The sequence below is a fragment of the Calliopsis andreniformis genome, chromosome 10, assembly GCF_051401765.1.
Source record: "Calliopsis andreniformis isolate RMS-2024a chromosome 10, iyCalAndr_principal, whole genome shotgun sequence".
Classification (NCBI taxonomy): Eukaryota; Metazoa; Arthropoda; class Insecta; order Hymenoptera; family Andrenidae; genus Calliopsis; species Calliopsis andreniformis.
In genome coordinates, this window is record NC_135071.1 from 19851357 (window position 1) to 19864297 (window position 12941).

The window sequence follows — 12941 nt, forward strand, 5'->3', positions numbered from 1 at the left end:
AGTCCGCTGAAAAAACAAGGGGGCTGTAAACGTAATGCTTTGACCAATGCTCGGATGTAAATTTCATAAAAATCGATTTCGAGCTATTGCTTTTATATTTGCGAAACAAATTTATTTCGTATGCACGTACATGTTCGCCGGGGAATCGATCTGTTTTGCACACGGGGAACGCTACTCCTCGTCACCGCCGCTACCCTGAATTGATAATTAAATAATACTCATGCTCGATATCAAACGAAACTTTCGGGTTAATAAGAAGTTGCCGGCAGCCTCGGCAGCAGTGCACGTCGATTCTCCGAGTTATTTCAGCTTGAAAACTTGGCGCAGACGTGCCCTTAACTTTCCGCCTCGAAATAACTAATTCAATTAGTATATCAGCGTTGCTAGACCCGCGGGTTAACTACATCTTTGCCAGTGTATCTAATCTTCGCGCTAACGTTAACTCTGACATTGCTAATCCTCCTTTCAAGTCCGATCCGCAGAATCAACTTTTATTCGAGAACCGTTCTCCACAAACCTAGTCATTCATTCCTTTTTAAATGAATCGAACGAGCTAGAATAGCTAAATAATTCCATTACTAGCCAGTTAAGATTACGTTCCTACACAATTGAAGATATTTCACGCGATACATGGAAATATTAAAAATATTCCTCTCTTAATTTCACTAAAAGTAATGCTTTAGTGAAATTGAATGAGTCGTTGCTCCAGGCGAGCCATTAATCATAAAAGGAATTATCGATATGACCATTTGAAAGTCCTCCTACGACTATGTATTACGCCCGACCTAAATATAAGTTATTTCGTATCTTATTTTTGTTTCTCGAATTGCAGGCTCTTCGGGAGCGAGTTAGTCCAGGCTCAAAAGTTCGTTTCTCAGCTCCAATCGCAGTGGCGCGTTCAGAAAGCAACGCTGGAGGATTTACCGTGGTAGAATCGATGGCGCAGAGCATAGGTGAGGGGCGAGAGCCTCGTCAAAATCGGGGAACGTTTGCATTCATCCCCGTTTATTGCGTGCCTGGGAACGAAGAGAAATGTCATCGGTTTTGTAAGGTAAATTTTTAGACTGACTCGTCGAGGGGGTTTACCTGGCCTGAACTGACTGGCTGGCCAGCCAGCCAGCGATACATCATTTAACGGGAGCGGACAAAGCGGGCTTGTGAGCGTAGAGCGCGAGATCGCCGACGGTCAGGAACGAAGGCACAAAGGCGTCGCTTGAATATCACCGACAACCGTGTACAGAGGAGACGCTCACGCTCGATTACCTGTATCTCGCTTCTCGATGGTTTAGAGATTGAAATGTTGCCGCGGGATGAATCGATGAGATTTATAGTTGAATTCATATAGTCCAGCTTCGTCTTTACCTCCCACTTTTCGTCAGCCTCCCTCCAAAGACCGAAACACCCAACTGACTCCCAACTTCTCAAGCTTTGAAGTCGTTCAAATATATTTAAAATTGATAGGATTTGTAGTTGGATCGGTGAAGTCTCTTCGTCTTTTCTTCAGCTCTTCTATCAGCCTTCTTCGGAAGACTAAAGTATCCAAATGACTTGGGTTCTCGAGCTTCGAATTTCTTGAAACACACTTAAGACGTAGGCGTAGTGTTTAGATGTCAGTTTAAAGACGCTTGTTGTAAAGAAATTTGTCGATGTCTTTTTAAGTGCTCGTGGTAATCCGCTTTGGAAAGGCTGACATTAGCCAGATGTATGTGACCAGTAATATAACATGTTCAGAGGTGGAGTTGGAGCAGAGTCTTGCGTGAAATTTGGAACTGCTGGGCCTGGCAGGAGCCCGAGTCATCGGTAGAGTAGTCCTAGGCTCTTGAACGTTGCCTTACGGCACTAACGACAACGCCAACCCCCTCCCGAACGAATTCCACCCCTTCGTCATCCTCCTCTCTCCAGGTCAAGCTCCGCGATCAGCATCGAGCCGCACTGGCGTGTACCAATTCCGACGTGCCTCGTCGAGTCTGCTCCAAACTGGCAACGGAAGACGCTTGATCGTTTCCCTGCTACCAGGATCCAGCGTCTTCCTATTTGGAGACAACAGGAGGAGTCTCTGATCGAAGTGGATCAAAAGGAAGAACTGATCGGAAGACGTATCGAGTTTTATCTTTCTCCAGCGAAAGCTTTGCTTCAGCCTGGGAACGTCTCTTGCGTTAAACATTTTATATGGAAGAATAGGGGTGCGCCATTCGTTTCAACGAGTAGTGCTCTCTGTTCATACGAGACTTTTCTACTTCTTCATCGACGCTCCATTCTCCACGGCCCTTGAAACGCGATTAAGAATGATTACGCGTGGATCCCCTCCGCTATCCACTTTCAGCAGGGCCTCGAAAAATATTGGTGCACTTCACCGTTCATCGCCACGGAATTTAGTCTCATTATGTACTTTTCGAGCGGTAGACGGAGACAATTCCGTGGCATTGTCGCGGATGGATGAGCGTTTCGCCTCGCGGTTGGCTACGAGGCACGAGCATTCCCAATAAATTATGCAACAGCGGAGATAGCGGTGGATATCTTTCGTGTATGAGTAAATACAGGCGAGCCGAAACTCTGTTTACTCCTTAGCGATAGCAGTGGATTTAGCGATATAGATATTGGCACGTGGGGTCGTTTTACGGACGATTGGCCGAGGTAATTTCGAAATGGTTTTTGGCTGAGAGAAATCGGGATTCGTGGCGTCAACGATACAGCTTCCGCTTGCTATAGTCTCGCGTCTGGCTGCAACGAGTTCATAGAGTGTGAGAGACAAGCCTCTGAAGTTGATTCATTGCGTAATTCATTCCTATTTATCTTTCCAGAGGCAAAACTGGTAGAAAATGAGAATAATTTCAGGGAAGAGGGATGCTGGAGATAGCGAGAGGGCTTATAGCGACTAATTCCATAAACTGTCTTACGGAACAAATCGAAACAATATTAGGCGATTGAAGTGTCGAAGCAAATGCTCTCGACAGCGATCGATCCCGATCAATTCGAAGAAACAACAGCAGGAACTTGCATCGAGTCGCGTCTTTTTCTGCGCCCGTCTGTAACCGGTCGTATTTGCATAAGTAAGGCTCAAAGTGCGCCAATTACTCGGGTCCGATCGAGACTCGGTGTTCGGCTTTGCGGCTTGTCGTCTGACTAATTCAAGAGTCGAACCCCTTCCTAACTCCTCCCAATCGATAATACTCGCGCTCGAATCGTTTAACGATGCTTTATCAACGTCGTTTTGATATCGGTAATTGTTATCCTCTCGACTGAACGCGGACGATTATTCTTCTTAATTAATTAGCAACGAACGGCTGGAGGGGAGGGGAAAGGGGATGGGGGGAGGATAAGGTGGGCTGGGTGGAAGTGGAAGAAGAAAACTCGCGTCGTTCTTCTGGCGGGAATTTATGCGAGGCGAGTAATACGTGCTCGTTGGACGGATATCGATAGTCTGGTCTCTTTTAATTATTTCCTTCCGTCCAGGTTGCTCCGCTTGAAAATTTCTTGGAACGAGGAGGGCGGCGGAGGAATGAATGAACGGTCCATTTATGTATGGTGTATTTGATTGCAGGCCATTCGAAGAGAACCATTTGCGAAGGTGGTGAGAAACAAGAAGCTCTGCTAGGCGTAGGGAGAGGGGCACGGAGACGGAGGGGAAAGTGCGAGGGGGTGAGACGGGGGTGAAGGAGCAGGAGTGGGGGATAAGTGGGCAAGAAAGTAGGACGAGCAATGTCTTGGTTTGCTTCTCCTTCGAGCAGTCGGGACTGCTCTCGCGTTTTTCCTCGGCCGAGAGGGTAATAGCCGGTTTTCGCGTGCTTGAAATAAAATTTTCCTAATAATCCTCCTCCCCCACTTCCTCCTCCAGAAGGATGCTGCTTCAACGATATGGACCTATCGTAATTTCGTCGTCGTTAATCGCCTACGCCTCACCCCCTTGCAAGTTTCTCCTGTCTTGGTCGTTCTGAGAGTTCTGTTCGATTCCAATGCCCGAGATTCGAGAGAGAGTTGTATTTCCTTGAAATCGGAGATTAGAGTACTGAAATCTCTGCGTGTGATTTCTGACGAGAACTTGAATTCACGAGAAATTGTGATCCTAATCAATTCAGAGTTTCAAAACGCAGAAGCATTCAAAGCTGCAGGATTCAGGATTTTGGAACATCAGACTCTCGCTTCTGGCGAATTGATTTTCAAAGATTTCGGCTCATATCCCCGGATCGCAATGGAACTGTTTCCACCAGGTTGACTCTCAATGTTTAGAAGTAGAATCCTCGAATTCCACGAGCATCATTCCCATTAAGCCAACTTCCAAGGATTAGAAGCCGAGTCCTTGAAATTCAGGAGCACTTGTAGCAAGTCGATTCTCAGTGGTTACAGTTGAAATTCTTGAGCAACCTTCGAAGCTTAGAATACTTCCAAACTATTCCCCCCGTCCAGCTAGCTGCCTCCCTGATCGTTTTCAAAATCCTTTTACCCTCCTCAGAGGAACCTCTTTGAAAGAAATCATCTCTCATGGTGAAGTCGTCAGCAATCGGTCCGAGAGAAGAGCAGAGAGCATCAGAAGGGTCCCCAGTGGCTCCGAGACGCCTCGATACAGCACTGACCGAGGGTGCTGGTGGGGATAGAGCAGCTGGGGTGGCTGGAGCTACCTCGAACGCGAGCGAGCGAGCAAGCCCGCGGTACCTACACGCTGGGTCTGGGTTTGGCCGGGTCGCGGCGGGTCCTGCGCAGCCAAAGAGACAGGAGGCAGAAGCGGAGACACGGAGGAGAGGGTAGAGGCGCACAGGCAGAGGCGGAGGCGAGCAAAAGTGAGCTGGCTGGCGAGCAAGCAGGCGGGCAGGCTAGCAGGCAAGCAGAAAAGCGAGCATAGAGGCAGGCAGGAGGCAGGCAGGAGGCAGGCAGGAGGCAGGCAGGCAAGGAAGCAGGCACAACCACCGGGCCTGCGAGCCACCCTCGCCCGCCACCCGAATCCTCCTCCCCTACCCACCCACGCAGCCACCACTCGGGTACACCCCTCTTCTCCGTCCTTCTTCGCACTCCTACTCCTTCGCTGGTGCTTTCAGCCGCCTCGTTCCGTTCGCTCGCTCGTCCACCGGCCTCCGTTCCTGTCGCGTCCAGTGTTCGCTGCGTGTTTCGCCCGTGTCTCCTCTGCCCGCGGGGCTCGCGTCCCAGGGCCAGCATCCGCGTCCTCGCGAACCTGACCTGCCTCTCGCGCTCGAGCCACCCTCCGTCCGTTTCCTCGCGGCGAGGCGCAAGGGGCTGGCTACCGACTCTGCCCTCAACGACCGAGTGTCTATCAGCCGCTATCACCCGCTATCACCCGCTATCAACGCTTGTGTTTTATGACAGAACGTTCAGTGACGAGATGACGACCGAGAGGACGACGCGTCAGTGACTCCAGAGAGGAATATAAGCGTGCACGCTGCGACTTGGGGACGTTTGCACGCGTGTCGTCAGCGGTTGCCAAGCCGGCTCTAGCCTCAACCAAGCTGGGCGACGAGTGCTTCCTACCTAGGCCGGTCGTTCAACGTGGCCGATCCTTGGACATGTAAGTGAGCACGATCGTTTTGTAGTTTCTAGCCTGGGAGCAGCCTCTTTCGAATCGCGGTTCGAAGGGGCCGAGATCGAGGCCAGATAGAGAGATACTCCCTGCCATCGGCTCGATCTCGTTCCCTTCTTTCGAGCTCCCGGGAGACCGATTCGGTCGGAAGCCGAGTGAGAATCGGTGGAAAGCGACAGCGTAGGGGATCGATCTGTTTGGCGGAGAGCGTGCGACGCTGACAGACCTCCAACACGCGAGTAAACACTCGGGGGTGGGAAGGGGTGTCGGTGGACTTCGGGAACAGGGGATTTCTAGTCGCGATAAGGATGACTTCCAGGACCGAGGCTCTGCCTGGAAGGAAGGGAAAAGCGGTTCAAACCGCGGCAAGATTGCGCAACTGCGACCAAGGGGCTGAAAAAAGAGAATTGAAGGGCCAAGATATCCTGCTAGCCCCGATACGCCGGTCCTCCCGTCTGCGCCGCCATCGCGATCACCTTTGATCCGAGAGCCTTCTACGCGAACGCTTTGACGACTGGGCTTTCCTTCGAGACACCTTCGATTACGCGCGACTGCCACCCACCAGAGAATGGGAGGGCTGACAGGAGGTTGCTACTGTCCTAGTGTTAGACCTTGGAATTTCCGTGTGCAGGCGACGTCCCTTCAAAGGCTGCTCGAAATTCAAAACAGCGAATTTAAAATAGCAATTTTTCTTGAAGGATTCCACGCGCTTCAAGAATTAGAAATTAGGAATTTAGATCGTCTTATTGCTTTGAAATTCTTGGGCTTTGTGTTCACTTGGAAGTATGAGTACCGTGAGATATTCTGGAGAGTCAAATGTACCACTGTCACCTAGATAGACTGTGATCCGTTTTTCATTAGTTTCAGTGGAGGAGATTCACTGCGATCTTTTCATTCGTCCCAGGTCTTTGAGTGCTTAAAGAATCTCTGCGTCTAATGATTTACAAGACCAGCGTCCTCGTTACTTGTAATCGACGCAACGACTACACACGACTGGGCTGGCTGAAATAATCTATTGCGATTGTTCTGCGATGAATGGGAGAAAACTCCGCATTTCCATGCTCGCAATTCATTCGCGCGTAACACATAGTCCGATGGAATCGTGAATAGGGTCAAGATAGTATTTCATTCTCTGCTTTCCCATCGCCACAACCGTTTTTACCTTCCGATAACTATCGCCGAATCGAACCCTTCATCCTGGTATATTCGTTGATTCGTTGTAGGCTCTCATCTTGACCTCTCTTCGAGGCATTCAGGAATCCAAGGAGGATGAAAAGAACCCTTTGCACTGGAGAATTTTTTCTTAACAAAACGAACCGGCAATCTAAAGTTCCTCTGTATTTCCTAATTGAAGATTTCAATCTGGGAAGCTCTTTTTATCTCATATTTAGAATCTTCTTCATCGTGGCATCTGTTGATTTGTTGAATTAGTCCGTGCTAGTCTTTCCAAACTTTTCAAGATCTGTCTTCTTAAGATACTATTTCCTTTCGAGGTGGAGATATTTTTTCAATGAAGATTGAATTCTGGAAAGCTTTCAATCCTCTTGCAATTATGCTCCATGGTATTTTATCTCATATTTAGAATCTTCTTGGTCACAGTGTCTGTTGAACTCTCGATTTTGGCCATAGCTAGCTTCTCCAAATTTCGGGAGCCTTCTGTCTCTTCAACATACTATTTCCTTTCGAGGTGGAGGTCCATCTTAGAATTGCTTCGCTTGGAGGGAATTCGCCAGAGTCTTGGGCTCGGGAGTTCGAATCGACGGGAAAACGATCGATTCGGTCGAGCCGCGAGAGAGAACGATTGCCTTCCACCTTGGAGCCCGTCGGTTTTCCCATTTCCTTTCCGCCGTGTACGCGGCTCGTTGCACGGTTTATACCTGTGCCCGGTAATTGACCGATTCGATTCCTCTCGACTGGTTGGTCAAAGTTGTATCGAAGACTGAACTGATCTCGCAGCGTTCATTTGTCGAATCTGATTCCGTCTAGACGTTCCTGAGCTCGTTTCTTAGCGATGCCAATTCTAGATATTTAATCGTGAGTTGAAATTTAATAAACCAGAGCTCTCGTTAACTGTACATTCACTTTTGCCAGTGATCACATTCGTGACATAACGCGATAGGATAATTGCGATCTAGAAGCAACAACTAAAACCCCTTCTGTATTTCTAACACAAGTAAAATGTTTGTCTTCGCTAATTTCTCAGTTAGACAAGAATTCAAATGATGCTTCAAGTAATTTTACCATTAAAGTAGAACTGCCTTGATTGTCCTGTAATTATTTCCAACAACAACACAGAAGTTGCTAAAGACCTAACACAGAAGTTCCTAAAATTCCTTATTCCCTGCAATCTGATTGCCCTTGCAACATGTTCCCTCCGTGAACGTCAGACTTGCGAGGCTTCGAAGAGTCAATGGCGGAGCAGTAACCTTTGACTCCGAAGTAGTGTTAATTCCACGTCGAAGACACGCGACTGGGGAGGGTACACGTGTCTGATCCGTGCAAATCTTGGATCCATAGGAGCAGAGGCTTCTGACTGACGCCTCTCGAGCCTGCTCAAAGCTAGCTGGTACACAACGGATTCTGGTAGCCGTGTGACGGTCTATTACCGCAAGTATAATCGACCGATCGACCAGCCAGCCGGATTCCCAGAGCTGACACCCGATTCGTATCCGACCGAAATAGCCGGATATGCGATTCAGACGTCCCCCGACCGTTTCCGACGCTCTACGCACGAATTATTGCCCGATGATCGGTTCCTCGGATGCAGGGACGCCGATCGAACTGTTATTCAACCCCTCTGGATCCGGGATGCTTCAACTGTCTTAGTCCACTGCTGACTGCCATGTAATTTCAATAATAATCCTTGCTTTTGAATTTATGGTGACGTGGATTAGGAAGAGGCTCGTATTTTATCACAGCGCATGTTTATGTAAACAAGTGGAGCTAGAGAAATGGAATCTAAGGAATCTTTAGTTATCGTGTCGATAGGTGCTTATGATAGTGGCCAATAAAATTGTAACATTTGCTGGAGATACGTAGGATAAATACAGTGGCTATATTGTACTTCGAGTACTTTGTATGTTTTACATGTAGGAAGTGCTTTCTGCACTTTGTTGCAGCTTTCGATTTTCCATAAATGTATTAACTTCTGCAAGCTTTTTTATCAGACATATTTTTTTGTTCAGAGGAAAAGGTTCCTTACTGCCCAGTTTTCTGTTCTCGTCCATCCTCATCATCTCTGCATTAGGACAGTGGTTCATCTTCCAGGAGTGTTAAAAAATTCTCTGCACGCAAGTCAATTCAACTTCCATCGAACTCACCCCCATTTCGGCGTGTCTTCGAAGTTAGTTGCAGCGCAGCGGGGGCTAATACCCCGAATTTAAGAAGCAGAGGAGTTTATGGCCTCGAGAGCGTGTGTAGACCGTGAAAATGAGGCGGTTGATTACCGACACGGCTCGTTTAACACGGCAAGAAGGGAGAGGGATGAAATTTGTCGAAGAGGTATCCTCGTGGCGAGGGTTCGTTACACTAATATTCATACATTCTCGAAAAAGTGGGTCGAAAGTGGCGAGGTCAATTTTCTTCGCGAGAAACCACCCTATTTCGCAATTTCTCGAACTCCCTCTGCATCCGGATGATTAGATTTCACTATCCATCTCCACTTGCGTTATCTCGACCTGTTACTTAAGAAGCTCACCCTCTACACGCTTCCGTATTTCCAAGTGAAACAGATTTCGAAGTAGCTCGATCCCTTAACGCTGTAGCACTTGTAGCAGGTCTACCAAAAAGGGGGTGGTAGCTAGAGTGATCCAGGGGCGCGAGTTATCCAGGGCTCGAGTCGTTCGAGAACTCGATAAGACACCGTACGCCACTCCCGCCGATTCTAATGCCAGTTTGACACTTGGAGATCGATGAGAATGGGAAAGTATCGTACATCAGCCCTCGCCCGCCCCCGACCCTTGGAAAATTATTCAAGCCGATGCGCGTTACGTGTGGCCATCTATAAATCACGGGAGGATGGCCGAGAGGCTCGAGTCGATAATGATTCGCGGGAATAAACGCAGCCTCCCGATCGCAGTTTCATATTGAATTTTTCATCGGGTCCGCGGCTACGTGGACAGCCTCTTTCATCGTAATTAGATGTTCGGGAGGACGAGGGGGATGTCGATGAATAACGACACCGAGCTCGATCCCCAACCCTCCTGCAATCCTCTTTTCTCTCGGTTTTTATTTCTCTCGCGATATGCCCGAGACACAAAGTCTGCTCACGTTCCGCGGCGTTCCTCGCCCCCAACTCTCCAGAACAGGTAACTCTCGAAGGAACTTCGCGGCGAAGTATCCTGTATTAAATTACAGACGGCCTGGCGTAAATCTTAGCTGAAGAACTCCTTCTTTTCTTCTCCCTCTTGTTTCTCCTCCAGTCTCATCTTTGTGTAAAATGGACCGTCGATGGCTTATATCTTTAGAAAGGATTAACATTCTCGCGTCTCGTGGTGTCGATCACGCGAGGGACTCTTTTGTAAGTAGCCTCTCACGCACTATTGCGTGAGGTATTTATGGTAAGCTGCATGCCTGGCAGTTTTGAGGTGGCTCGTCATTTCAGATGGGCAGCGAACACGCTAGATCCAAAGCTCTCAGGGTAGTTAGGTCTGGATCGAAAAGAGTGTCTAGAGGGAGTTGTAACCCTAAGCCTCATCCTTTACAGGGCCTCATTTTTCCATATACTCAAGAAAATAATTTCAATTTATAATGATCTTCTCCAAAAGTCACTGTCGATCTTCAGAATTAACTGTAATCTAAATATTAAAGAATAGTTATCCTCAAAACTTCCTCTAAAAAATTAAGTAATATCGTGTAACTCCCCTCACTCGTTTCCCAGTCTCAGGCTTCGCAAACCCTTGATTCGGCCCTGAGAGTAGTTCGTGAATTCTTCCCTCCAGAGTCCTCACTTGGGCCCATACGTAGCAGAAACTCTACATTGTTACGGTGCTGTGGTGCTCACTCGAGGGAAAAAAAGGATCGGCGAAGTTGCCGAATCCGCGGTTCGATCAAAGCCAGAGGCTTGCAGCTTTGCGGCGTGTCTCGCGGCCGAGAATACGAACCGATACGTACAAAGGGCTCGTGAACGCGAGGATTATGTGTACAGAGAGACAGAGAGAGGGAGAGAGAGAGGAAGAGGGGGTCCTGTTCGAAAAGAAACAGCAGCGGAGCGGAATCTGGGAAGCGTAAAATGAGAATAGTTAGGAAGTTCGCGATTCTGCTCGGTATCGTTCCGTATCGGGACGCTTCTTTCGAAGGTTTATGCAATTTTGTCACGTTGCTGGTCCCCGATGGACGAAGAATGAGACAATTTGCGGGAGATTAACCCCTCAGTCTGTTCTGGTAGCACTGTGATCCAGTGTTGTTCATTAAGGCGTCGCGAGCCTCGCTTTCGCCGCCTTTGTTTTAAACTTTCGGCCGCCTTCTTGTTTGCAGAGAGATTGAGAGCTCTAGCTTGTTCCGCGTCCAAGGGTTAATGAAACGAATACTGCTTTTCTGAAAAGTGCACCCTGAGCGTCACGTTTCTCTCCATTCTTTTTCATTCAGAGCCGAGCAAATTGTTGGATCTCACAACTGAATCGGTGTCTACGAAAAAGGCGTGTGTTACATTTCATAAAATGTGTAGAAAAACGTGAAAACGATTCATTACTTGCTGTGGCAATTACAGAAGCAGCTGCTGTTACATACGTCCTTGTTCCGTTTGGAAAAATAAAGAATAATAAAGTGAAAGTAATGTATTATCTGCAGACACGAAATTGGCTCCTGTTCCGTGTCAAAACTCATTTTAAAAAATTTGTAATATAAACTTTTCTGTAGACACCCATTCAACTTTATTTCTCTGTGAATATGCTATTTGAATTCCGCGTGTAAGGCGAGTGCCCCCATACCTGAACACCAATGCTAATTTTATTTAATTTTAAACATAAATTCTAACATATCTAACAAAACAAAAAAGGGAAAAAATAGTATATGAAGCTAGAGGGACACATGACATCTCAATTATCCAAGTATCGACAGACTTACCCCTAATCTAATTTCATTAAAACATATCTTTCACCCGTTTGTCATGACATCTCCGCGCCATTTTCAAGGCTGCAAGCCCAGGCTTCGCGCAACCGGAATTCTAACTTTTCGAAGTCGCTCAGATGTCACGCAACCCCCCTCTTTAAGTGTCCTCCACTCGCGACGCGTGTCTCGATTTCCGGTTCACCTTTCCATTCACCTACCAGCGGCACTCCTGCCCTCCTGCCCCCTACCCCCCGTCGTATTTAAATCCACAGAGCGCGTCGCGAGCGAGCCAAAGGATACAGCGCGGCGTATCGAGATTCCCTTTGAGCCACCTTTAATAAAATCGCGCTCCCCGGAAACGATCTCTCCTCATTAATCTATTTAGCCTCGGACCCGCCTCGAGCGCTCGTCAAAGCGTTTATTTCCGTCTTTCATCGCGGGCGCGCGCGCGCGTACAAAGGAAAAAAAATTAAAGAGAAGCGGATAAAGGAGAGAGAAAGAGAGAGAGGGGGGAGGGGGAGGAGACAGGAGGTTCGAGGGGTGGAGGAGCGAAAGAGGAAAAAACAGAGAGAAGAGAGAGAGAGAAAAAAATGAAAATCCGTTTGCTTCGAAGTGCTTTCAACGAAATTAGAATTTCAAAAAGGTCACCCACTCCCCCCGTCGCGATCCTCGTCCCCACCCCTCCTCTCCCCGCCCCCCTCAGCCACTACATCCTCCTCAGCGTCACCCGCGACCCGCCCCGATTATTAATTTCTTTTTCTCCCCTTTTTCGGGGCAACACTCACTCCCAACTCGACACCGCTTCTTTTTGTTCTTTGTTTCTCTAACGTCGATGAAGCGATTCACCCCCTCGCCGCTCCTCCACCGTCCTCGCCCGCTATCCTACCCCAGGGTTCATCTTTATTCATCGTGTACCGGCCAAGCCTATAGTACACGTTGTACATTACTCGGCCGAACTATTAATTCTCGTTTGACACTTGGAGACCGATGGGGCCCGACACATCCCCGAGTACTTTTTACACGAGGATTTCCATGATCGATTACCCCGCTCACGCCGAACATATGTATCCCCTCTCACGGTGTTTTGCCCTTCCCAATGGGGGAGGATACACACAGAGGGGACGCACTCGAGATCTGTCCGTGCAGCGTACAAATCTCTCCAGCGCGTAGATACACAAGCCTCGATTCCAATTTTTTACGCGTGCACACCTGTACGTACGAAAATCGGGGAAAAATCGTTCCCAGTTCACGCGCGATCCCTAGAACGACCCAGCCGAGAATCTATCGACGGTGCGGCGCGATTTTTCACAACCCGCGAATTTCAATCCATTTAACGCGGATATAATTACGCCGCCCGTCCCCCAGG

The 12941-nt window shown here is 48.3% G+C and overlaps 1 protein-coding gene across 1 annotated transcript in view; it reads left to right on the forward strand.

Annotated features, from left to right (window-relative positions):
• Positions 1-5376: 5376 nt before the first annotated feature.
• The window catches only part of LOC143184574 (uncharacterized), a 36095-nt gene continuing 28530 nt past the window's right edge, over positions 5377-12941 (forward strand). Inside the window, exon 1 of the mRNA XM_076386908.1 lies at positions 5377-5515. The gene's annotated coding sequence lies outside the window, so the exon portion shown is untranslated. The remainder of the gene's footprint in view (positions 5516-12941) is intronic.